We start from the raw sequence: 26,320 nt of genomic DNA, 5'->3' as shown, positions 1-26,320 counted from the left end.
CTCAGGACCAATGGGATAGTGCCACCAGAGTTCACGGTGGGGAAATCCCCAGTGTAGCCACGAGATTGGGACTGCCTCTGAGACTCCGAAACTGCAGAGCCGCTGGAGTGTGATCCCAGACTGGGAAAGCTGCAGACACCCAACGCCAACTTGAGAGGTGCTATGTGGGACATGCGTAACAAAGTCATGGGGGTGAGGCCCCTCATGGCCTTGGGGCCTTAACCTCCACTCTAGTGTCTAGATTATTCTCAAGCTTTAGGATTTGATGTTGTTTACCTTGGTGGTTTTAGCACTTACTTTGGACTTGTTATTCCTTCCTTCTTTCCTATTGCTTTGTTTTGGAATGGAAATGTCTATTCTATGATTGTTCCACCATTGTATTTTGGAAGTTTTGACTTCATAGGTTCACAGCAGAAAAGCAATTTGCCTCAAAATGAACACATCTAATTTATGAGATCCTAGACTTTTGAGTTGATGCTGGAACAAGTTAAGATCTTTGGGGCTACTCAGATGGAATTAATATATTTCATATAGAGGAAGAACATAAATTTGGGAGGCCAGGGGCCGGATACTATGGTCTGAATGTCTCCTCCAAAATTCACATGTTGAAACTTAGTCATCAGTGTGATAGTATTAAGAGGTAGGGGCTTTGTGAGATGATTAGGTCATAAGGACAGAGGCCTCACTGATGGGATTAGGGCTCTTTAAATGGGGCTTGAGGGAGTGGGTTCTCTCTGTTCCATGTGAAGACACAGCATTCATCTTTTTTGCCCATTCGTCATGTAAGGAAGCAGTAAGAAGGACCTCACCCAACCCTGACAGCCAAAGCCTTGGCTTTGGACTTCCCAGCCTCTAGGACTGTAAGAAAATCAATTACTGTTTTCTATAAATTACCGTCTCAAGTACTTTGTTATACCAGCATGAATAGATTAAGACAGTGATCACGGGGTGGGCTTGGTGGCTCACACCTGTAATCCCAGCACTTCGGGAGGCCTAAGTGGGTGTATCACTTTAGGTCAGGAGTTCGAGATGAGCCTGACCATTATGATGAAACCCCGTCTCTACTAAAAATACAAAAATTAGCCATGTGTGGTGGCATGCACCTGTAATTCCAGCTACTCTGGGGGCTGAGGCAGGAGAATCACTTGAACCTAGGAGCTGTAGGTTGCAGTGAACCGAGACTGCACCACTGCACTCCAGCCTGGGCTGCAGAGTGAGACTCTATCTCCAAAAAAAAAAAAAAGACAGTGATCAACTCAGTCATCAGAGGTCAGGGGTGGGGTTGAACGTTGAAAGTTCCAACCCTCTAATCATACCTTGGTTTTTCTGGCAACCAGCCTTCATCCTGAAGCTACCTTGCCACCATCTCTACTCCGCACTAAACCAAGTCATCTCATTATCTTGTTAGCCTACAAAGACACTCATCACTCCAGAGAGTCTAAGAATCTTAGAAGCTCTTGTGTCAGGGGACTAAGATCAAGTATTTTAACAGAAGATGCTCCTTTTGCCTTTATTAGTTAGAAAATTACAACAGTTTTAGGAGCTCTGTTCCAAGAACTGAGGGTGAAGACCAAACATGTATTTCTCTTTTGTATTATCACAACATTCAATCTTCCTTTGAGGATCCACCCAATACTTGTACCTGATAGGGAAATGAAAACCTAACAATGGAATTAAGGAGTTCTTCACACCTGGCACCACTGTTAACACCTTCTTTAATGACAGGCAAAGGGACTCAAAGATCATCAGAAGTATGGGACTGCAGGGCTGGGCATGGTGGTTCAAGCCTGTAATCCCAGCACTTTTGGAGGCTGAGGCGGGAGGATCACTTGAGCCCAAGAGTTTGGTACCAGTGCACTCCAGCCTGAATGACAGAATGAGAACCCATCTCTTAAAAAATAAATTTTAAAAAAGTATGAGAGGACATGGGAGAAGACAAACTGTCCCTTTGGTAATTATGATTTATTAAACATAACGATGCTGCCCGGAACCACTAATTCAAAGCCTGTCAAGCACCTCAAGTGGAATGACTTTCTCTTACAGGGTCACAAAAGCCAGGGGCTCAGGTACAGAATAGATAATAGAACTGATTGGTGAGTAGGAAGCCAAAAGACATACACGGAACAGTACAATCTTTTAAAAGCTCCAAGTCATTAGCTTTATTTTTACTGAATTCAGCATGGGGTGACAAAAACGCATTGTATCACTGCCATCCATTATTACATGCAGACATTTATCCTTGCATTCTTTATATGTACATTTTCTACATTGGTTAATCAATACTAATTTAAATTACATATTTTCCTGTTAAAAGTATGCAGTTCATATAAACAAGGGCAAATAAATCCTTATAATATTTTATTCCTTTATAATTGAGAACTCAACAGTCTTAATGGCTAGTTTTTTAAAAATGTTGATAGGATTAAGTTTATTTAAGAGAGCAAACAGACAAAACATATTGTAAAACTCGTATTTTCCAGAAGCAATTTCCATTCTATTCTCTTCCTTTCTTCCTGCAAACTGGTGTTTTTTATCTTTACAAGTTCTCTGTCATTCCATAAGAAAGCTGAACAGTGGTTAAAACATCCCAAACTCCTGAGTGATTCAGATTCCAGTGAGACTGAGGGTCATTCATAACACTTACAAGGCTGTGATAAAGGGAGAACAAAAATAAACTGGGTTCCTGCAGGTAAGTGAGAAGTCAAAACGAAGATGAATAAGGTCGTAAGGCAGTTTGATTAGGCTCGTGGGTGCTATGCCTTCTGATAATCATTATGAATAGAAATAGAAGCCAAAAGTAAACAACACGTAAATGGGTCAATCTTTGACAGTTGAGGCAGGGAGAAGGATGGATGACATTACATTACACCTTATCTCTGGTTTACTAGGCTGGTGTTTGAGACTATTTGGGTGATATCATATTGAAATCATTCTCTGCCCTCTATTCAATGGTAAGTTCCACTGGTTTATACCTCCTGGAAAACAGTTATTCAAAAACATTATAGGGTTAGGTGAAGCATCAGTGAGACAGCCAATGGAGAATATGTTCCAGGTAGCCTGAAACCCAGCAGACAATGTAGCTGTTGCCTAACGAACACAGAAATCTACATTGTATGCCAGGTTCATGCCCCAAACCTGGATGTTCAGCTTGCACCTAATTGTCACATGCTATTTCAACACAATTGCCTACTGCATTCAAGATTTCAAAACTGGTATTTTGTCTTTTCTACCAGAAGGAAAAGAAAACCAAAAGTCAGAATTGCTGGGACTTACCTACTACCAATAAAATTGCCTTAAACCATCCTATCATCAAGTTGTCATTCTTGAATCACACCATTTGAAAATGCCATCTAAAAGTCAAGAGATGGAAAAGCTGGGCGGAAAGAGTGGGTAGGTAAATTGGTAGTACATGGGTAGGTGGGTGGATGTTTGGATGGGGGGTAGGTAGATAGATCAATAGATTGATCTATCCAAATGATACATTTCATGGGGGGAAGAGAAAAAAAAAAGGTAAAACATGGATAAATATTCAGATTCCTCCCCCTTGTAGTACTGAAAGCAAACAGACCTCATCATTCATACAACCCTGAAGCTTCTCAAGCCCCAGTTGATAATGTTGGACTTAACATCCCAGAACTTGACTCTCTCCTCCGCCCCCTCCAGAGACAGAGAGAGAGAGAGAGAGAGAGAGAGAGAGAGTGTGTGTGTGTGTGTGTGTGTGTGTGTGTGTGTAACTCAAGGTATTCATTATTAAGGACTGCCCAATAATCTCTCTCAGGACACTGAAGCAGAAGCTAAAAGATGCCATCAGAGACCCAGTAGCCAGATGTAGCTACTGATTACGTAAAGACAGGATCTACACTGGCTACTGAGCCATTGAGGGTACCCACACCTTCCGGCAGCTGGGTGATCCTTTGCCTTCTGGAAAGGGTCTCTGTGGAAGAAAAGAGAAGATACCAGATTTCAGTTGCACATTTTCTTTGGATTATGAATTGACATTTTGACAATAATCCCATGCATGTGATTTTAAACAACCTCTAGATTTATTTACTTATCTAACGAATACTGACTGGGTGACATTAAAATGAGTCAGGTGCTGGAGATCCTGCAACAAACAAACAAGTGGAAAATCTCTGCACTTCTACAGAATACATGATTCCTTGTGACAAAATCTATAATCGATTATTTGGGATGCTTTGTGGTAAAATGCAAATACACCCGAGAGGAAAACAAGCAAACAAAAAAACCAGTTTACCATTTTATTGTGGCTTGGGGCATTTCTGTTGTTTCTTGTCACTTTAGGGTAAACTAACAATGACGTACATATGTAAAATAAATTGCAGTTAAAAAAGTCTTTCCTGCTAGGAACTGAGGATAATAGTTATTTCTACCAAATATCTAAAACACCAAAGAAAATGACAGAAAATCCATATCAAAAAAAATATTCAAAGCAGGAGCTCCCTAGTATGTCAGTTCCAAGCTTTCCTCCCGTGATACAATGCAGGTAACAAAGTAAGTCACAGGATTGATGTCCTCTTCACTATTCATTTATCCACCCCAGAAATATTTACTGAGTACCTTCAGTTAAGTACTTTTCAGTAGTACCTCACTGAAAGACTTCTGTATACTTTATTCCAGGCACTAGGAATGCAACACTCAATCCTGTCCCTGCACTCACATTAAGTTTAAGCCTGAGATTTAAGGAAAAGGTAGAAAAAGACTGAAAAAACAAACCTCCATAGATATGGACGGTCATTTCATAGAGTAATGAAACAGTTAAGAGGAATATTATTTTCGTTAAGGTGGTTAGCGAAAGCCTCACTGAGGGCTTGGCAGTTGAGTGGATTCCTGAAGGAGGAGGAGAAAAGAATCACGCATATACCTGGGGTGGGAAAGGACACCACAGGGAGAGGCAAGAGTCAGAACAAAAAGCACTGAAGCAGGAAAAAGCCCGGTGTCTTGGACAAGGTTTTCTTTTATTAGCATGTGACCACATGGCCAATTATTGTTTCCTACTTTTAGGATTATTCTAGAATGCAAATGACTATGCAACTTTGCTCCAAGTACACGTCTTAGAATCCTACTTTGCTATGAATTAAAAATGCTTCAGCTATCACTTAGAAGAGATTTAATAGGCCAGGCGCGGTGGCTCACGCCTGTAATCCCAGCACTTCGGGAGGCCTAGGTGGGTGGATCACTTGAGGTCAGGAGTTCGAGATGAGCCTGACCAATATGATGAAACCCTGTCTCTACTAAAAATACAAAAATTAGCCATGTCTGGTGGCATGCACCTGTAATTCCAGCTACTCGGGAGGCTGAGGCAGGAGAATCACTTGAACCTGGGAGGCGGAGGTTGCAGTGAGCTGATATGGCGCCACTGCACTCCAGCCTGGGTGAAAGAGCGAGTCTATCTCCAAAAAAAAAAAAAAAAAAAAAAATTAATAAAGCTACTGTCAATTGGAAGAACTTTAAAACTGTACCATTTGATTGGACATGCAGCTATATACCACAGTATGACACACACATATTTATCGCCAAGAGAAAAGTGGCTTTTAAAATGTGTGTTAGCTATAAGAAAAGATAACCAGCTTTCTGGGAGCTCTAAATATATACATATCTAGGGAATGATTTAACTATTTAATCACAGATGTCTAATTTTAAGAGGCAACTCACTTGCCAAGTTATAATAATAGTGCTTTACCATTGTGGTTAGCTCTTGGGGGAAGGATAAGGGTGGAATTTACAAGGTGAAGCAGGGGTTTTTTGATTGCTTGGTTTTTTTTCTCTTTAAATAAGTTAAAACCAATCCCATCTATGAAGTATATTTTGGCACTGCCTACAAACCAGAGCATACATACTGAAGTGGAGGAAAAGACCATTTATATAGGTTTGGCTAAGTCTTACCCTCAATGTAAAATAAAGCATTTATAGAACACATAAACTTACATTTCATGAACCACTAAAACTAACTGTTCATAATTCTTATGAATAAGACTAACAAAGAATAAGACTAACAATTAAATGAAGAGAGATGAACAGCTTCACATCATTGCCAAGGTTTTAGTGTGGTTAGTTTCAATGCCAAAATACAACAGATTATCTTTTATAAATCTTTACATTTAGATGAGAAATGTACATGTAGATGAGAAAAGGTGAATTTTTAATTTTCAAAGGTATCTATTCTCCAATTCTTAGTACTAAAGTTAAGGTGGTCTTTTGCCCCTTGTTTTAAATTTAATCTAGGTAATACAAATAGGAAAATCCGTAAATAAAATTTTATTAAAGGTTACTCTGTAAATTAATGTCATCTACTAACCAATACTATACAGTTTTTAAGTTTATTAAAAACACAAAGAATAGAATATATAGAATATGCAACGCCATACAATATCGCCAATAATACATTTTCAAAGTTTACAAATAAAAGGCAAAGAAAATAGGTTCAAATTAGAAATGTTGAGTTATATAATTCTGTTATCTAATAATTATGATGACAACTAGGTCCCAATGGTGGGAAATAGGACTTTAACCAGGGTGCTTCTGCTCAAGTCTTAGTCACAGTGCAAACCAAACAAAAACAATAATAACTCCCATACATTCTGGATGAATACTATTTATTTGAGATATGAGAAAGAGTTTAAAGGGAGGAAAAGATTATTAAAAGTTAAGCCTGCCACCTGCTGTTGGAAAGCCTGCTTTGAACTGGGATAAAGACCATTTCTTGAGATGTTAACCTAGAATTTGTAGAGCGTACACTTTACACAGTTAGAACGGGGACAACCTATCCACCAAACCAAGAAGTAAAGAAACCCATTGATGTTTAAAGCTACACTGACAGAGATAAAATCACATTCGCATCAAAGTTTCACTGGAAATGAAAGAAAATGCTGCTTCGTGGGTCATTCTACTGAAGGAAGAGTAGAATTACTCCGTCTTTTAAAGTGATTACCTGGACAATTCTATTTGGCCCTCAAAAAGCATCTCTTAACTTTAGAAATTACCATTTTTAGAAAGAAATTTTGACCCTAGGGACTATATGTGGAAGTAAATGAAGAGAGACGAACAGTTTCACATCATTGCCAGAATGCTAACTTTACCAAGCCAAAGTGGTCTAATTCACTGTTTTTAACACAAATGTGAAAGAATGTATGCTTCTTTGAGTAAGAGAACTTCCAGATGCTTTCCAGTTCCATGATTTTCTATAATCTCACAAAGTGTGGCCCCACATGTCCCCCCAACCCCCATTCATATTTCACATATTTTTGTTCATGTGCCAGTAGCTTTCTGTAACTAAACAGAAATAGAGTCAAATTCTAGAATAATGATATGTAGGGATTTGACAGAGCATAAGCCAGTCCACTATTGTAACAAAGTCAGAGTTTACTTTAGAAGTGAATAAAAACTGCCTCCCACAGTGTGTATCTCACCTTAAGTGTTCTTTAACATATACACACAGACACAAAACCAAACGGATACAATGAAACTTTGAGAGATTAGGAATACATCCATTACCTTGATTATGGTGACGGTATCAGAGGTGTTTGCATGTATCCAAACTCATGAAATCATCCACATGAAATACTTGCAGTTCTTTATCAATCATAACTCAACAAAGCTGTTTTTTAAAAAGGCTGCCCCCACATCGTTAAGAACAAAACGTCCAAGTAAGGCTAACTGTAGGCCAGGGAAGAAATGCACACATGTATACACAGTGAGCCACAGGGTGAAATTATGCTAGAGGAGAAATCAGCCTTTTAAATACAGGTGTCTAATTAAAGTACGTTCTTATGAACTTGGATTCCTTCTGTGTTAGGTTAGAGCAACTGAGCCAGGGTATCACCATAACCGGGCACGTGGTTGAAACCCGTCCAGCTCTTGCATACCTGAGATCCTGTGACCACACTGACCAAAAACATTTATACCAGCTGATGGTCACTTGATTCTCACATCTCTCTATTTAGTAAATTGCTCTGCAAGCCAACTTGAAGATTGAGGGGAACATTTTCTGGGACGTTCCTGCTGAAGACTTTTTTTTAAAAAGACATTCCCCCTGCCAGATAATTCTAGTCTGAACAGGCCTGAGAAGGGACTGGGTTGGCACAAGATCCTAAAATAAGCTTGTAAAGGTGAAACGACTCAGAGACCATACAGACTCAGACTAGTTTTTAAAAACTAATATTTAACAATTAGGTGCATGCCTTTAATCCTTCTCAACAAAATACGAAATGTTTTAAACAATCACTAGATGAAACATGAAGCATTTTCCTCACTGTAAACAAGCAGAGCAAAAGGACAGTTTTAACCTAAGTAACAAACCACCTTTTCATGGACAAGTTTCAGAAATTAACCGCCCTAAATCCATGTATGTATCTTCATCGCTCTCCCTGTACTCTGAAAGAAACCCCCAAGGCATTCTCTCCATATAATGTCAGCAGCGTGCAACCATGGTGAGGAATTCTTGTCGTTTTTAAATAAAAGAAAAAGTAAAATAATTTGCATTCCATCAATGCTAAGTAAAAACCAAAAAAGGACATCAAAATTAAGTAACTTCTCTGAGCTTGTAAACAGTAGGAAAACCAGTCAGTTCTCTCAAGAATTCATGACTTAAGAGACTTATTTAATGACAATTAACCCATTACTATTCTATACTGTTACTGAGGTCTTTCTGTGTATTCGATCTCATTTTTAAGCCTTGTGCTATTTTCTGAAGGCATCAACATCATACATGTCTAATGTTGCAACCTTCATTTATAATCAGATCTCTACCAAGCCTCTGCTTTTAACGCTGTATGTAACTTCTTTTGTCATACAACAAACTTCATTTGTCATACAATGGTACAGAGTTCTTTGTGTAGTCTTCCTTTAATCTTCAAGTTCCCCTTTCCTCAGATGGACTGATGGAGGAGCAAATTTGGCTTCTGAACAATGCCTGACCAGCCTCAGCTCTCTTACAGGATGCTAAGGGGCCTTCTTAGATTCTTCTGGAAAGATAACTGCATACTACTGGGGGTTGGCTCCCAGATCACTGGCTCTGTGGTCTCAGTCAGAAACACAAGACACATTGCTCTTCAATTGGTTTAGAAATGATGTCTCCCTGTGAGAATATGTGCTCTTTGAGGGCAAGAATCAAGTCCTATAATTTTGAGATTCTCCAGGTACCAGTATAGTACAATGGATCATAGTCACCTTTTAGTAAATATTTGTCAAAGAAATTTGAGTGAAAAGACAGTAAAATGCCTGGCACCTACACTGATACATTTCAAAATAACAACACACACACACATACACACACACCCCCCGAGTGGGAGATTATCTCCATTTAGAGAAACTCTTGTGTTTCTTCATGCTTTAAACATTTCTTGCTTTCTCTCTTAGTTTTATGGTAGCTTTCTATCAGATTTGTGGGTGCTTATAAGATCATGGTATTTGTAAAGGAGTGTATGTTCCTTCTAACAAAACTATGGACTAGTGAAAGCACTGTCTTACAGTGTGTTTGTGTACAATCACAGGTTTGTAGCACAGAAAGGTCCTCAGGGAAATAAAATCTACTCCAGTAAAATGATAAAACTAAGACAAATGAACAGGTAATGGGGGAAGGTGAGAAAAAGAACATTCATATATACAGTTTCTTTTGCTTTTGATGGTTAACTATACTGCAATCAAATGAGGCCTCTTCCAAAAACCATAGACGTCTATCAGAAGCTCAACCACATTAAGTACCAATTATTATGAGTTCTATATGACAGTATGTGAACTTTTAAAATTAGGTTGCTAATATAAATAGCTCACACCACAATGGAAGAGAAGGGAAGATGGTTAACAGATAAAGTATGAAGATTTGAAAGGAGTAATAAAAATGATTTTTAAATGAAGGGCTAAATGTATTTCCCACAGATGCCATCTGATGACCTATCAGCTACAACACACACACACACTCTTCAGCAAAGAGGAACAGGATAACAGAGAAAATGGGAATACTAATTAAGATTTTTAAAGAAATAATGTTCTAAAATGTGTTTAATGGAGGAGAAATAGGTATTTTCAAACTTCTAGATAATGAAGAAAGACCACAGTATAAAGACCTACAAGTCAACTATTTGCTCCCAGAGTGGCTGCCACATAGTGGATGTATGACCAGTTCTTCAACAGTTGTAAGGAAACCTCAAGCATTTTGGTGGAAATAACCAGGCAAATTCTTGACAGTAACATCCTTCTACCCCTTCTTCTCTCCTTATTGGTGGCTGCTGGACTGTATCGTGCTGACAGTGGATGGTTTTTGACAATGTACAGACAGTTCTACAGAGCAAAATAGAAGGATTTAGAGAAATACCATCAACACCATTAAAAATCAGATTCAAAATTAGGATTCAAAACACCACAAAGAGGAAAGTGGCAAAAGATCAAGCACTAAGCTTACAGTTGAAGATGGTCTATAACACGACAGTGTGGAATGTAAAAAGGAAGCGGGATAATGAAGAGGGAGCGCCACCGCAGGTGAGAAGCCAGGAGGAGACGTCAGTCAGTGCACCCGAAGAGAAAATGGACACAGGGAAGCTCAACGCCCAGACACTCATCAATGAGGCAGACGCTTCATGAGCGCCCACTATTAACTAGGTAGAATAGTAAGTTTATCAGGTAGAAAAAGCCAGAAGGTGGGGAAGGGAAGGGTGCAGGAGGAGTATCTCTTGGGGGTTTAAAAATATGTTAGAAAAGGTGAGCATCTGGAGTCCATGACAAAGCGAAGATTATTCATAGGCCTGGGCAAAGTCAAGAGATGAAGGAAGGAAGTCTTTCTTCCTGTGTGGGGTGGGGAGAGCAGCAGCAGCAAACTTTATCACTGGGTTGTAAGGGGAAATAACAGAAACAAAACTGCTGTTTGTATTGATGGTAAGTCACACAGGGGAAATCTGGTTCCTCTTTCTATGAGTGAAGAAAGAGGTCAGGGGAGGTACTTGGTAAAGGAAGATATAACCTTGAAAGGGACTGGCTCAAGGAGGACAAAGGGATAAGAGAATGGGGTGTGTGTGTGTGTGTGTGTGTGTGTGTAGGGGTAGTGTAAATGGCAATGTCCTATGGGAGTAGTTTTCACTCAAAAAGGAACAGCAAAACCCTTTCATACAGAGAAACTGACAGGACGTAAGGAGACGTCAGCTTATAACAAAAACATACTAGATGTAAATTGCCAGTGCTGAAAGAGCAGTGAGCCTCAGAGCCAGAAGGAACTTTCCTAAGGTATCCAGCCCATGGATAGTCTAAAATGTCCCATGTAGATGTGACAAGCCAGGAATGATCCCAATTTACTTAGCCCCAGAACTGCCTGATCTTCTTCCTGACTCAATGTCCCTAACCTCACATTCATCATCTTGCTTCCCTGTTCTAGCTGGTAACAGCATTGAGCCCGTTCAAATTTCCCAGAAATAGTCTATTCATTCTGACATTATCTCTCCAGTAAGTACTCCCGTAGTTATCAAACTTTCTGTAGTCTGGAGAAAAAAAACAAATCCCTAATATGGTCATTCTTTTCATGCTGAGAAATCAAACTCATCCTATTACTGAGATCAGTAATAGTAAATGCAACCCTGACTCCGACAGCTGCCCCTGTGAAAGCCAGAAAGGACCACAGAATTAGGAATGGAATAAATTAGAGGATTTGATGAAAAACAAAACAAAAAAAACAGGGCCTGTCTTGACTGTCATCCTTAGTCAAAATTTCATACTCTTTGCATTCCCATGATTATATTCTCTGATTTTCTAAAATTAAAATACCTTAGAGTTAGAAACTAGAACTCTAAAGCTGCAGTCAAGAAAACATGAAAAAACACATGAATGAAAAAAGGGAAAAAAAAAAAAACGTTAGTGGAGACAGAAAATTCTCATTTTATCCCTGTATCAAATAGGTTAAAAATATTTTTTTCTAAAGTGCGTTAGAGTGCTAGTGAAGACAGAAGGCCACCGAAAGTGACAAAGAATGAGGAGGAGAGATGTGCAGACAACACAACCAAGGAGGAAAGGAGGATGCCAGGCACAGGCCCATCCTGTTAGCTAAGTAAACCCCAATGGCATCCGCTTCTAAGCTCTGTTTGGTGAGTCTCTGGGACCCAACTAGTGATGGTTTAGTGTCCTTTAAAGAAGAATTTAAAGTAATCCAGTACGTAAGATTTCTTATTCTGCAACTTTCTAGCCCTGAAGGAAGTTATATGGCAACTAATGGAATTAAACTGCTGCGTTTCCCTGTTGGGTTTACTAAACCACTCAGTACTCTGTCATCAAGTAACCCAGAAACAAAGAGCACCATCACACAGTAACATCAACACCCACTGGGTACAGAGAGCTGCCCACTTTCCATGACTCTTCCACGTTTAAGAGTCAAAAACTCTTTGACCCTTACAACAAACTTGGGAAGCTGGTGGCTGTGTTATTACCCATTTAGAAATGGGGAAACAGAGGATTAGAGGGAAGTTTTGTCTTGAACATCTCGTATTTTTTTAAAAGGGCCACTAATACCTACCTGACGAACTGGTGAGCGAACAGTCTTCGCCAAACACTCAAGTTTGAGGAAGAAGCAAAATACAGTCATTAGAATGGTGATTTCTGAGCAAGAAGATGGGGGCTCTATATTCCTGGCCAAGTAGCTTGGCTTCTCTAGGTCTCAGTTTGTTGCCAAAGTAAACCAGGATAATACTGACCCTACCTGTAATAATACCATTGAAAGGATTTCACAGAATGAGGTTTATGAAAGTACTTTACACTTAATAATTCTGTATCATATACCTGAAATTTGCTAAGACAGAAAATCTTAAAACGTTCTTACCACAAAAGATAACTATGTGAGGTGATGCATATGGTAATTAGCTTGTGGTGATCATTTCACAATGTATACATACACCAAAACATCGTATTTTACACTGTGAATATATACACTGTCAACTATACCCCAATATAGCTAAATTTTCATGCACTCTGTAAATATAAGAGATTAATTTCTCTAACAATGATAGAATCTGAAAGTGGGGATTTTCATGTCTTATCTTTGCAATCTGAACACAGCAGCTTCGGATGTCTCAGCCACATTGCACGGTAGACTGCTACAGCAATTTTGTTTAAGTGCTAACGCTTAGAAGTCAGGCAGGCAGCTGGAACCACCACGCTGGAAAAGATACTTCTTGAACCACTTGTTCAAATGCCTTGTAAACAAAAGGACTAAAGAGATCCCATTTATTATGTGTACTGTTAAACTCTGGTTTCTCATCTGTACTAGAAGGCTGTATTTCTGTCTTCAAACCATTAAAACTATCAGGTTCCCCCGCCCCTACCCCAAGAAATGCTGATTTTGCCAAATAAGGGCATTTTAAAGCCTTCCATTTACTATAACAATTATTTCTTATTTGAAGTTTTTTTTTTTTTTAAGAATTAAGGAGTAACTGACATATGATTAACTGCACATATTTTAATTGTACAATTTTACACATTTTGACATATATACACCCATGAAACCACCAACACAAGACAGTGAAATTATCCACCAGACCGAAAGTTTTCTCATGCCTTTTTGTAACGCCTCTTTCTTGCACCCCAATCTCCCCACCCCAGGTAACCATTAATCTGCTTTCACATTTTCCAGAATTTTGTATACATGGAATCGTATGATATGACTCTCATGGGTTAGGGTCATCCACGCTATTCAAGGTATCCTTAGTTGATTCCTTTTTATTGTTATCCATCATACGGATACACAATTTGTTTATTCAGTTACCTGCTGACAGACATTAGAGGAGAGGACTGTTTCCAGCTTATAGCTATAACTAATAAAACTACTAGGCATATTCATGTAAAAGTTTTCAGGTGAACACATGCTTTCTTTTCTCTTGGAATGGAACAGCTGAATTATATGATAGGTGTATGTTTGACATGTTTACACCGTTTGACATGAGAGTTCTAAATCCTACACATCCTCACCGATGGTTGGCATAGCCAACTTTTTCAAGGTAAGCCATTGAGATGAGTGTGTAGCAGTATCTCATTGTGGTTTCGACTTGTGTTTTTTTCTTGTGCTCACCTGCCATTTGTGTATCTTCTGTGGTGAACTGTCTGTCCAAATCGTTTACACATTTTTATGTTTTGATTTCGTATTATTGAAAATGCCATCAGTTTTAATGAGTGGAGCAAGACTGATAAGTGAGAACTGCAAAAAAATTTTATAATTCATGATACCCAAGAGGATAAAAAACCCACACAGATTATTTTCCAAAATTTGTGTGGAGCTAAAATATTCTCCAAATGTTATGACAATCTTAAACTTACTTTAAAGCTTGAAAAGCATTTAATGATATTTTATCAGGGTTGCTGCTAAGTCTGCACAGGTTTAGACTATTAGTAAACCAAACAATCATATTTTGATGTACTTTATCGGTACCTAAACTATCAACTACTCCTTCGTGTATTAGCTCAATTACCCAAGTGTCTATCCCCTAAGCCACATTTCACACTTTGTACTAATTATACTGTAATCCCATAGATTCCATTTTACTAATGATTTCCTATGTCAAATTTGTGCCCATGAAAGCCAAAACTTCTATCGCATTTTTTGTGTCAGCAGCAACAGATAAAATGTGATCTACATGAAGATGAATTCTCCTTTCTGATGCGTAGAGAAGGCTAGATTTGGGGGCACCTACAGGCTTTGAGGAAAAGCATGCTCCGTTCTGTTGTATAGAGCCATTGGTTCATAGCTCAATTGTTACAGTTGATGTGGGTTTCCTTTTAGATGTCTGGAAAATGACTCTGCTGACCACATCCACATTCTGAAATACTTTTTGAGAACTTGTAACCAAACTGCAGGAACTGACTCATTTTGCAGGGCCCAGCCACCACACAATTGTTCCAGAACAGACTCAAGTCACAGGGAAAAATATGAAGGTCTTAGAAGACAGGCAGCAAGCTGTCTATTTATATGGCGGGGCAAAAGGGGGAAATCCCCGAGCACACGGGGCAAAAGGGCTCAAGCCCTGGAAAATCAAGACCGCGACCAATCTTAGACGAAGGACCAAACAGAACTCACAACTTCAGGGACAACACATATGTCTTCCTCAAAACAAGAGGTCAGAGGCTGACAGCAAAGGAAACTTAATGTCTATCTCTTAGACATTAATCTACACTTAGAAAGTAGATTCAGTAGAGAAATGGATGCAGAAGACTTGGGGAAGATGTCTTGAAACCTGAATTCCTCGTCCTCCCAGCTCCTCTGAGAAGGGATGCTCAGTTTAAGTCCGGAGCATGCCCCCTTGTCTCAGAAGAGACAAGCCAGAAGGGACCTCGTGTCCAGGATGCTAGGAAGAACTGAGGCTGACATTTGAGCTTAGGACCAGAAATTCTCTGGCTCCCCTGGGCCTTCCCTATATCCTCTCCTGGTCCATTTTTACATCTTTCTCTCTCAATTCCCAATGTGGCTCACCCAAGGGGGTCAGTTCCCCCATGATGTCCCAAATTTTTCTCCCTCTCTCAATGCAGACTTCTTACCTAAGCGGAGCATGAAAAGGAGCAAACTAAGCTCTCCTCCACACAACACTCTATGCTCCCAAATTACTCATTTCTCTACCCCACAAGTGAAACTGATTTAGTCAGTCAGTTTCAGCCAAAGGTGGTGAGGAAATCCGGTCTTGCTGAACTAAACTATAAATGACAAAACCAATAACTCTTTTCTGTCGGTGGGTCCCTTGCTAAAAGAATATGAGGGTTAACCCAACCCAAATGTGTGACTAACTAATAAAGTCAGGCTATGTGGTAAGAATTAGGTATAAAGTCTCAGGCAGTATTTCAGATAAGATAAACCTGGATGACATCTATAAAAGGCTATCAAGTCCCTTTCTACACCCTGTATGTTGTCAGTATAATTATATATACCTTTTATGTCTGTTCCCACCAATGCAATATCTCTTAACATGTAAACTCCCAGATGACAGAACTTGCCCATTTCCTTATACAAAAGGTGGCACATTTAGTATCAGAGTATTATACTGAAGTAATGACGGGGGCTTCAATTGATTTATGGCAATCACTCTACCTTTAATAAATTACACAAATGTTTTTAACCCAACTTTAAAAGAGAAAAGATACATAAAACAATTTTACCCTTCCCACCTGGCCAATTGCCTCATTTTCCCTGCTGTCTTTGTACCTCCAATTGTAAAATAAGTGCTGTGTAACAAGACTTTCTAACCTGTACCAAACAGTTAAGTTTTCACACAGAATTTTTAGAGGGAGCTTATCATCTGACTGAACATACAACTAAGAATTATTTTAAAATGAAGCATTTTAAACATGGACTTAAAATCCCTTCAGTTAGAAATTCTAAACTGCTTCTTACTGACTGCAAAAATCAGCAAAGACGTGCCCTAGGGAAGATGAGATTTTGGCAAATTTTAATCAAAGCAAAACATTCCACAGCTAGACGTTCAGGTACCCCACATCTCTCTGAGGAGTAGCTGTGATAGGAAGAATTGCCCAGTTTGGGCTTTTTAGCTGTGGTTGTGCTTCAAATAGTTCAACTTTATCTGTCTTTACTAAGGTTTTCATAGCATAATAATTTCAGTTACAAAAGTAGCATTTTACTGCACACGATTTGTAAACACTCCAGTTATGAGGCACAAGGGGCTCAACTGTCTAGGATCTCTACAATAAATCACCCAGACTCTCAGAATACTGTCTTCACTCTGTCTACCTCCCAACAGCTTCCTACTGCAGCCAACAAAGTCCTACCTGATCTTCCACGACTTGGCTCTTGGACACACAACGCCTGCTCCCATCTTTATTGCAGTTACTGTTTTATTTTCTCTGCCTGGAATCCCTCTTCCTCCAGACACTCCCACAGCTGGCTCCTCACTGGCCTCATTGTATCAAAGAGGCCTTCCCATTAACTCTGGGTTCACGTCGCTCTACCCCTGACCCCCAGGTGCTCTGTCTGACGCAGCTTTATTTTTCTCTGCGGTGTTTACGAACACCTGCTCTGTGCTTAGGAGTTCCATCACCGTCAGCCTACCCCCTCCATGTGAGTAGGGACCTGATTCACTGCTGCATTCTCAGATCCGGAATTCTGTTTGGCACATGGTAGATGTGCAATATATTCTTGTAAAATGTACATTTCCCATGTGGTATCTTTGTCTCTTGTTCTGCTACAAGCGTTATGAAATCTAGTTGGCACCTGAGACCATTTTTGTTAACACCTCACCAAAACTCCAAATGCATCAAGGGCCACGTGGACGAGCGCTGTAGGAAAGTGATCATCCCCCCAGCAGTAAAAAAGAAAGCAGGAGAAGCAACAGTTTCTCTATAATCTCCCTGCTACCCATGCATAGAAAATAAGGAAAGGTCTTCTGGAGTATGGATGTCAAACGGAATGGGGGAAAAGGTAGATATTCACTGTCACTATCAACCTAACTTGTCCTGAGGAGTCCTTATTTGCTTTACCATAGAAAAGTCTTGAAATACTGAGACATCCTTTTAGAGTGTGGGTAACTTTGGTTTTGTTTTTAAATCTCCTTTAACCTTTTCTTCCACGGGACCTATATACCTACTAATAATGTAGACTTCACATTTCATGCTGAAAGACAAAGCATTTTCATTGCCTTTGCTGGTATAGTCAAACTTGTTTCAGAAAATACACAGGTAGAGTTTGCGCCACGGAAGAGAACTTGAACAGTGCCGTCCTTCAGAAACTATAGGAAGTGATAGCAAGGTTTAAATAACAAGTAAAGATAATGGCTCCACTGCAGCATGGAGACCAGTAATATTTTTTGAAAGAATGGTAGTATAAATTCCAAAAGTCCTCTCCTACCTTCATTCCTCATTTTCCATATTTTCACTTAGAGATATTTTGAAAAAGTTGTAGTGAGTTTGATTGAGGGCATAGCAATACGTCTTACCTTTAAATTAATTTAAATTCTACTTTTAAATTATTTTTAAAGACATCTTTGTGATGGCCTTTGTCTCTTAATTTTTTTTTAGGGTAGTTAACTGAAGCAGTAGGAGTAGAGAAAGAACAAAGCAATCTCTAAGTGGTTGTGATCATTAATTGTAAACACTGCTGCACTTAATATTCTTTAAACAAGGAAATTATTTGAAAGCACAGGCGCTCTTAGATCTTAGATAACATTTACTGATACGCTGCCTACTTACTGTGGAACCTTCTTCCACCAACATTAAAAAGAAAGAAAAACCATTTCTCTGCATTGTTTTTCACCCACAAGCATTTTCTCCTCTCACTTTAAAGAAGGAAACCTGGCTCCCAAAAGAAGATGCTTAAACACCTTCATGAGTTCTGTGAGTGTCTGTCTGTGAAATAGACATTGTATCAAAAAGGGCAAACAATCAGATCAAAGATGTAGTCACTGAGGTGAAAGGAACACAGAGTGAGTTTAGAGCCACTCCTCTCCCGTCCCCGATGGACTCACTCCCACCCTTTCTTTCACCTGTTTGCAGGTAGATACTCAATGACTTATGTGATAATATGGACAAATGAAGGAACGAACAAACAAATGAAAGAATGAAGGCAGGCCTGATTAAGAAATCCTCCTACGAGCAGGCTCAGTCCAAGGCCAGGGAATTTTTAAAGAGATTTCCAAGCACTCTGAACCCATGGCCTAGGGTAACCTGCCCTCATCTTCTAAGTCAAAATTTTCAATCTACATCTGAAAGAGGAAATTGTCAATGTGAAACCTCCTTCCCATATTCTGAAAATTAAGTCCACACCCAAATACAAGGTTTTATGCACAGATGGCTTCTTGTACTTCTTTACCTAGAAGTTTTACCCCCCAAAAAAAAACATCCAGAACTAGATGGAGATAAGAAAAATATTAGTAAAATACAGATTCTTACTTATTTCATTTTGCTATGGATTAATTCTATACCAGCAAGAAAGAATTTCCAGAAAGCTCGATGTAAGTGCATCCCTAGGACCCAAATGCTAACATACTTCTTCCTCCCACACCCACTTTCAAGTGAAAACATTAGAGAAAAAAATAGGGGAAGTTACATGAGTAAACTTGTTAGTATATGAGATTAACTGAAAACAAGGAATTCCCCTCCTGGACTGCCATGGCCTAATTAAAACTCATAAAACACAAATGACTAAGAGTGTTCCCGTTGATTTGTGAAATAAAAAGCAGAAAAAGTTAATTTTGTATTTCAATATTGAGAGAGGTAGGCCTAGAAGACGTGACACTTTGCAGAATAGAAATGAGAAGACCATTTCTGAGACTTTCAGGATCAGTCAACTTCTATTCTGCGCTCCTAGCAGAAGAACATGTACTTACCATCTGTACTGGCAACAGCCTATTTCGATTTAGATTCTGGTTCCATGACAGATAAGTGGCCCTAAGTAAGCTTCTTTACCTCTCTGTGCCTCTGTGTGTTCATCTATGAAATGGGCATGATAACTGCCAGGTTGGTCTCAAACTCCTGACCTTGTGATCCGCCCGCCTCAGCCTCCCAAAGTGCTGGAATTACAGGCATGAGCCACCATGCCCGGCCTGATCTACAGGCTTTAGGACTAAACTGAAAAAGTCTCTTCCTAAAAGTGTGTTAAGCACCATTACTCCAGGTTCCACAGCATGTGCTTTACATGTGTTATCTGGGGCTTAGGGAAATAGATGGAGTAGCTTACTCAGGTAGCAAGGGGCAAAGGGAGCTTAAGGCACAAATCTACTTATTTCCAAAGCCTGGGCCTCTTAGGGAGTAAACTACTTCAACGGATGCTGACAATGTACACCCTCTTGGGGTCATGGGTACCACTTTCATGGACTAACACTCTCTGGAAAATGTCTGAAGGTTTGAAAATTTTTTTCAGGTCATTGGAACTCTGAAAGTTTCCTGAAAAGTTTTGCTACGTGTGTGCAGACTTACTGTTTCTCTCAACTTTAAGTACTCTAGTCTCACTTCAGATACAAATCAATGGATTTTCACTTTTAAAAATCTTTCTTCTCTCTCCTTTTAGGAAATGCAGAAAAACTAAGCTTTCTTCCAATACCAACACCAACAACGGACTTTCAGTACAGTAAGCACATTAGGGGAATTAAATTCTTCCATGGCAGAAAGGGGAGATAATTTCAAATAAAACCTTAGCCTACTGTTCACAGTCAATAACTCCTCCTCTACCTTAAAGAAAATAGTTATATACCATGTTTTTAAAAACCGAGTTGTTACTTTATTAGATTAACCATTTAAAAGAAAGTAACTAGAACTATTTTGTGATAAAAATAGCTAAGAAAACAAAATGTCTCCATCATTACACTGACTTATAAAAGCATACTCAATTCAGCTTCTATATGTATCTGATTCGTTCCTTTAAGAATTAGTCTAGGTCGGGCACAGTGGCTCACACCTGTAATCCTAGCACTTTGGAAGGCTGAGGTGGGCGGATCACCAGCCTGGCCAACATAGTGAAACCCCATCTCTACTTTAAACAAACAAACAAAAATTAGCCAGACGTGGCAGTGTGCGCCTGTAATCCCAGCTACTAGGGAGGCTGAGGCAGGAGAATCGTGTGAACCCGAGAGGTGGAGGTTTCAGTGAGCCAAGATAGCACCATTGCACTCCAGCCCTGGCGACCATGCAAGTCTCCGTCTCAAAAAAAGAAAAGAAAAGAAAAGAAATCAGTCCAAAGGAAAAAAGTCAACTAAAATGATGCATTTACATAATCACATTGTTTATAGTTAATAACATATGTGGGTTTTTTTACTTTAAGTTTTAGATTATCCTAAATATGTTGGAAAGAATAAACCAGAATAAATATGGGGTTGAAAAACAATAGGTTAGAGTTGAGGATTTTAAAAACTTGATTCAGGAAATATCCAAGGTTAAATCACTTACAGTCTTTAATGGGTAGAATAATTGTTTAAAATTGATTTTTTTTTCAAATGAAAACAGTATTAAATAGGTCAGTTTAAGAGGTCTTACCCAAAAAACATGTCATATACAGTTGTTACCCAGTTGTCTGTCTAAATTCAAGGTAGTTCATAAAATGCAAGTGTTTACTTTCCATGTTCTCCTTAGTAATTTAATCTTCTGGATTTGTTACCCAATGATTATATTCAAATTTGGTTCAATTCACCCTCCTGAATGAAGACACATCTATTCTCCAAATTCAGACTGTACAATCAGTACAGCTTAAGAAAAACAAATACGATAATTAATAGTAAAAAAAAAAAAAGCTGGGCAAAAAAGTCATTTACTTACTGCAGTCTGAGATTGATAGGAGGGAATGAGTTGGAAGATGAACATCAAAGAGAAATTAAATCTAGGACCTTTAAATTTATTCAAAGAAAACAATACTGCTAGTGTCTAACTAAAATGCCAAATGACTAAATAAGTAAAACATACAATGTATGTCAGACGAGAGAAGTGCTAAGAAGAAAAATTAAGCAGGAATAAGGATAGGAAGCTGGGGGATAGAATGGGGAAGCTGCCATCAGTTTCAAAAGATTTTTTTTTTAATCCCTAGGAATATATAGGGATTTGAGGCACACCTTGTATACATTTGTTGGGAAGTACTGTTAAAGGCATCCTTTTGTGAATTCAGAGTCATGCAGCCAAAATTCCATGGGCTGCCTGATTTCTCCCAAGGGGCTTTCGCTGTGTCCCAATGTAGTTCCCAAGCCAGAGAGCTCACACCCTCAGGTGACCCATGCCCTCTTTATTGATTCCACACCTCCTGCTGGGTAAGGGGTTTAAGGAACGTCTACAAAAAGGTTTTTCCCACTGTTCAAGAAAACTTCCTTAGGGTTAAGGAAAGGGTTATTTCCTATGTCTCAATCTCAAGATGAAAAGTCAGGCCGATTTACTGATGGAGATCACCTTGGGAAGCCTGTGAAGAGCGTTCAGACCCCTGGAATTCCTACACTGCCACCCAGGAGAACCTGTTATAAGCATTCCACCACAGCTCTGGTTAATGACCATAGTGGTGATATCATCAGCTTTTGATCCTAAGAGGCATGGGGTGACTAGGAATAAAGTAAATCACCCAAATATTGCCTCTGACTCAGTTAAGAAGTCCAGTGCCACGTCTCCAGTCCTCTCTCGTACCTGAATCAGTATCATTAAGAGCAGACTACAGCTAGACTGCCTGCTTTCAAATCTTGTCTCCACTACTTCCTGCCTGTGTTACTTTGGGCAGATTGCTTCACCTCTCTGAGCATCAGTTTCCCCATGTAAAAATGAGGATAACAAGCACATTGGCCATATACTGTTTCTGTGAGTTAAAGAAGTTAGTAAGTGTAAAGCATTTCCTACCAAAACGTGTCTACTAAGTACCTACTATGTGCCAGACACTGTTCTCAGATGCCAGTGATTCATTTAGAATGGTACCTGGCATATAATATAAGCTCAATGTACGTCAGTAATTATGGGTCCACAAACGCTTGCCTGACACTCAGATTGATTATTATTATTATTTCATAAAGGTAATAGGTTGATTATTCAACACAGTGTATAAACCTCTAGGGGAGTCTGGAACTATACTCCATGATCGAACACATTAATACTTCTACAGTAAAACATACAAAGATTCATTCTGAGTGAGCTAAACAATGAATATCATTAGCTTCACATCGGTTCAGGATTTGCTGCCAAATTTGTTACATGAAAATCTTTTGATTTTCAGAGTTTTTTGGATTACGGAAGAGATGGTGGACATCTATTTATTAAGTAAGGGACTAACCCCACTGAAATCTTTTCCTTTCTAACTTCAAGAGGTTCTAGTGACCAAATAAATAGTTAAAACCATTTAGGAGTAGGAAATCGGAAGAGCTTCAGACATGGAAAATCAACAACTACATAATTAAGCTATGTCAAATATTAAACAATCCCTCTCCTCAAATACAGTGCTCCATAAATTCTCCATCCACAAACAGTTTCCACAAACAAGTCTCAATCTTTTTTTAAGTACTTTACAAAAGCACTTTTTGAATATACTATAAAATGCTTAAATTTTATCACTATTTTAATAGTACGACCTTGTTGTTCCCATAGAAAAAAGACAAAAGCTATTAAACGACAAATGAACAACTGCTTTAAAAACTTGTGCCTTAAAGAACACAGTATCCTCTGTAGTCTGCCCGGGGGAGATGAATAAATGTTATGCCAAAGTGGTAAACCATCCTGCTACCAAAGGAATTTTCTCCACATTGCATTTTAAGGAAATTCACAGCTCTTGAAGAGCTATACAATAACTGGTTCAAGATGTTCTCACTGCTGGTCAGTACTGGGTAAAGGATTTGCACAAACCCATAGAAGCCAATGTCTCCTGACTCTTTATTGGGCCCATGTGTTGTTATTTATCTTCCCCAACTTTTCTGACCCCTTTCCATGTATTTTTTATTGAAGTATTGCTTTGTTCAAGACCTGTGTTTACCACTCCCATGGCGATCCTGTACACAAAGACAAGTTAGGAAGACATGAAATGAACGAAGATACTTATGTTGCTTCATGGTTTTCCCCCTTCTCATTATCCTCCTACTCACTGAGACTATAGTGGGAGGTCTGAATGACATTTCCAAACCAAGAACTTAAAGCTACATTTCAACACCCAACTACTCAGTTGTCATAGGAACAACACTATGAGGCTTATCTGGGTTCTAACAAACAGCCACTTGTTTCGCTAGTGATTAAAACTTCCCCTTCAAATCAAATACATACACCCATACATACACAGACCTCAAAAGAAAAATTTAATTGGGTAAAACCGTGTACTACACCAAAAACTTAAGAAACAAGCCCAAAGGGAAAGCACTTACGTTCCCAAATATGCACATTCAAATACTATTTCAGAGAAATTGTTTTGAAGTCTGTCACTTAACTAGATCCCTTCGTTTGTTGCTTTACATACCCACAAAGACAAAGGCATATGCATGTCATTATTATCTTTTAACAGGGTATACAAAAATGTGAAGACTCTCAACGACCCCAGAGGAGAAATCAGAGCAAGCAACGTTATTCATTTTCGATGTACTTTTAAAGATTAATAAATTGAGAACAGAGAACAGCAAAGAGAATTGAAAACATGAAGTTCTCAGATAATCCTTATGGGATATACTTTCTAGCATTTACTATTCCAACCTGCTTCTAACACATTTTGTCATTCAAAATTGGAGGAGGAAAACCTAAAAACGAGAGGCTTTTTTCCAACAGGCACGGCAGTATTTACCCAGATTATTAAATCACCATGTTCTCCCCAAGTATTTACTTACATGAAATACAGAGTTGAAAACAGAAGCTAGCAGTTGAATATACATTACCTGTAAATAAATGCTTTGTTGCCATTTTTCTGTCTTCAAGACTCTAAAAACCTATAAATTTGTGTGCTTCAAGAAAACTAATGCCACATCTTAATTAAATCAAACTGACTTGTTATATTCACAAGTTTGGATCACCAATTTCCTGACTTGTTGGAGGACCTGCCCTTAAGAGCCGTGCTTATCTTGTCTTTCTATTTCTTTAAGAATACTTATGCAAAAGTCTTGAGAGCTGCTAGTCTGAGAAAAATGATCTTAAAATTCATCCAAGTATACAAGAGGGGGAGAAAAACAATTAATATATCTCACTAGATTCATCTCCTTCTCCCACCTTCATAGCCCTCCACTGCTGAGAGAAATTTCAGCACTGCTATCCTGTTTTATTATATATTTTCCCTTTTGAGTTAAGGATTTTAAGATTTTGAAAGTAACAGAACAGGAACCAAAAGTCACAGAAGTAGATTCAATTTCCAATTTAGCTTAAAAAGAAAGAATTATTATTTTCTAAATTACCCCATTCTGTTAATAACAGTTACAATTATATATTCAAATTAATAAATGAAGATCACTAAAATTGCCTATATAATTGTTAGCATTTAAAGAACAAAAATTTTTTCCATCTGGTTCTGTAAGTAGACATCACATGACTACTTCTGTTGACCAATAAGAAACGTAAAATCAGGCAGTCACCCACCATTCTATTCTAACGTTCTTTTTCTTACTCTGTTCAACCTTTTCGGTACATTCTTAAGAAACCAAATCAAGAAACTAGACATTCATGCCTAATATAAAATTGTTTTACCTTATACATCATGAACAAGAACCTGTTGTATATAACGCAGGTATTCAAAGCTTTATTGTCTTTTTCTAGAACCCTTAAACATAGAGGCAGCTCAGATTCAAGATTAGAAATCGGAATTTAAGATTTCAGGGAAACAGAGACAGGCAGGCACATGCATACCAAACCAGTAAGAACTACTAATCACGATCTCTCAAAAAGTTATGAACTATACAGATAGAAATAATCACCCTTTGCTGTACTAATGTAATCAGGTAGAACAAACTTAAAATTCATGACACAAATGTTTAAAAAAAAAAAAATCTACTGCCATTGTAATCTATCCTTCCCAATCAGGAGGAAGTGTTTCCGATGCATTACTTGAACTTTCATTTTGTATAACTTTTATCTTGTAAAGTTCTAACTGAATACTTGACATCCTAATGTAGAGGAAAGGAAAGGAGGGCAAGTAGACTAATTCTGAAATCATCTCTTCAAATTTCACACATGCTACATCAGACTAAATGGAAATCTACATCCATGGAAAGTTAATGTCGCAACTCTACTAAACAGCCCATTCTGATTTTGTTTCTCCTCCACTAAACAAGAAAAAATAAAACAACCAAATCTAGCTGTTTTACATATGTTTAGCTAAACTGATAGCACTCAGCTCATTTTTGTTAATTACCTGGCTGTTTCTCAGTCTTTATGCGGTATTCTCTGCTGCTCTTTAGACCTTCTCACTGTTTATGTGTTCTCTGTTCAACACCGTTGTTAGGGGTCTGTGAACAACTTTTCAATTCCCACATGCACATATGATATCTATTAGGGAGCAATGCCACTTTTCACTTACCAATACTGGATAAAGCAGTATTTCCTGGTGACAGAATGCTGCTGCTTCCGTTCATTAAAACTCCCTCTTCGGAGCTTGATAAATCTGATTATAAAACGTCTTTGTTCCAGATCACACGAGGCACTTTTCCTGCAAAAGTTTTCTAAGAGTTATCTGCATTTCATTCCTGTGACAAAACAAATCAGAACAAGGGGGTTGGGGGGTAACAGAGAATAAGTCCACACAAGTTCCTGGCAAAGATTTTAAGCTGCATTTTTCTGAGTTTAATCAGTAACCTATATTAAAGTGACAGTTACCAGTTCAGGAAGCCCAGAGTTGGATCAAGTCGGTCACAACCACTTTGAGTGTCTTCCACGGGTCTGCAGACCCCAAGAAAGCAGTCACTTAGTCAATCTATCCCAAGTGGCT

The 26,320-nt window shown here is 38.7% G+C and overlaps 1 long non-coding RNA gene across 2 annotated transcripts; it reads right to left on the bottom strand.

The window, feature by feature from the left end:
- Positions 1–2,131: 2,131 nt before the first annotated feature.
- Positions 2,132–26,320, bottom strand: LOC119467439. 2 transcript variants are annotated; one of them, XR_005195974.1, is made up of 3 exons: positions 26,209–26,320; positions 25,913–26,078; positions 2,132–3,934 (listed from the first exon to the last, which is right to left on the bottom strand). It is a non-coding gene; the product is annotated as an uncharacterized LOC119467439 (long non-coding RNA). The 2 variants fall into 2 exon arrangements; XR_005195973.1 differs by lacking the exon at positions 2,132–3,934 and having other exon boundaries at positions 22,475–26,078.

Source organism: Cebus imitator, unplaced genomic scaffold (assembly GCF_001604975.1).
Source record: "Cebus imitator isolate Cc_AM_T3 unplaced genomic scaffold, Cebus_imitator-1.0 Scaffold289, whole genome shotgun sequence".
NCBI lineage: Eukaryota > Metazoa > Chordata > Mammalia > Primates > Cebidae > Cebus > Cebus imitator.
This window is presented reverse-complemented; position numbering and strand designations above follow the sequence as displayed.